Below are 1,332 nucleotides of genomic sequence, written 5' to 3'. Positions count from 1 at the left end.
CAGAGCTGGAGGCAGAAGAGCAGGTGGGGTGTCACGAGAGCAGAGCAGAGGGGGAGAATCCCGTCCCTTACGTGCTGGCCATGCAAACCTCTTAAACCATTTTTCTCTAAGTTCTGGGTTGGGCCATGTAGTGGGCGAAGCAGTGGGGGTATGAGGGGGCAGAAAGGCGCCGGCGTGTGAGGCAGTAGCTGTCAGTCCTTTTTCTAGCAGGACCCTGTACTCCACAATGACACATCCCGAGGTGCAGCACAAAGCCCTCTCCTGCTCCACAACACTCTAAATGAGGTGGTTAGCGGCACAGTTAATTAGCTGGCTCTTGCACGTGACGCTGCAGAGGAAAGACGAGGTTGCCCAGGACTGACTTTCTGAACGGTGGTCAGAATACAGCTCCCAGGAAAAAGACTCCTTCCTAGGAGGAACATCTCAGTAAAATTATTGCCCTGTACTGCCTAAACTTCTCCCAAATCGGGGTCAGTTACATGCCTGGGCAGGCTTGTGCTTTGCACATCCCACGCAGCCTCTGCCCGTTTGGTTTTCCCGGATCACCTCTCGCCTCGGGACTCAGACCTCAGGGATGCAGACAGGTCTGTGCAGCAGCATCACATACCCGAGCTGCTCTGCTCCCTGTTGCGTCTCCTGACAGCACCTAAGCATCACGTGCTGCCGTGATTGCTGATTGCCCAGATTAGCAATCAGGCTAAATTAATAAGCAGGTGCCTTTGTGATCCAGGCAAGAAAGAACTCTGATGGGAATGACAAACTTGTTTTATCTGTAACCTACATCCACACTCAAGCCGAAGTTTTCCAGACATAATTAAATTAATCTGTTGTGCCCACAATGCCCCCACACCCAGCTTTTTTCCCTTCCCTCAGCTTCATAGCTCAGCTTTGGCTCTCCAGCTCTGCACCAGAGAGAGGGCACTGGAATGAAGGGCATGTGACTGTATTTGCAACAGACATTAAATAACGAGTTTCTTCAACAAGTGCCTGCCATTTTTGGCAGCCAGATGCTCCATAATGCAGCCTTATCCCAGGCTCTGGCTCCACACTTGTTGCAGTCCTGGCTTTCCCTCATCTGCTGGAGGACCTGCAGTCTGTCTTAGCCCACCTCGTACTGATGATCATGGACAAGCATCCCTGCTGCTCCCCACAAACAGCATCCTGGCATGGCAGACACCTTCAGCACCGGGCTGGGGTACCTCCTCCCACCAGCAGCACAAATTTCCCTGTCGAGTAAGTATATTAAAGATGTGCCATTAACTCACCAGCCATTTCCCTCCGGGAAACCATTTATGAAGCCATCTAAACACCACAAAGGCTGCAAGGCAGAAC

The sequence above is a fragment of the Eurypyga helias genome, unplaced genomic scaffold (genome assembly GCF_000690775.1).
Source record: "Eurypyga helias isolate BGI_N326 unplaced genomic scaffold, ASM69077v1 scaffold24743, whole genome shotgun sequence".
NCBI classification, from domain to species: Eukaryota; Metazoa; Chordata; class Aves; order Eurypygiformes; family Eurypygidae; genus Eurypyga; species Eurypyga helias.
The sequence above is the reverse complement of the archived record's forward strand: the minus strand, read 5'-3'. Positions refer to the sequence as shown.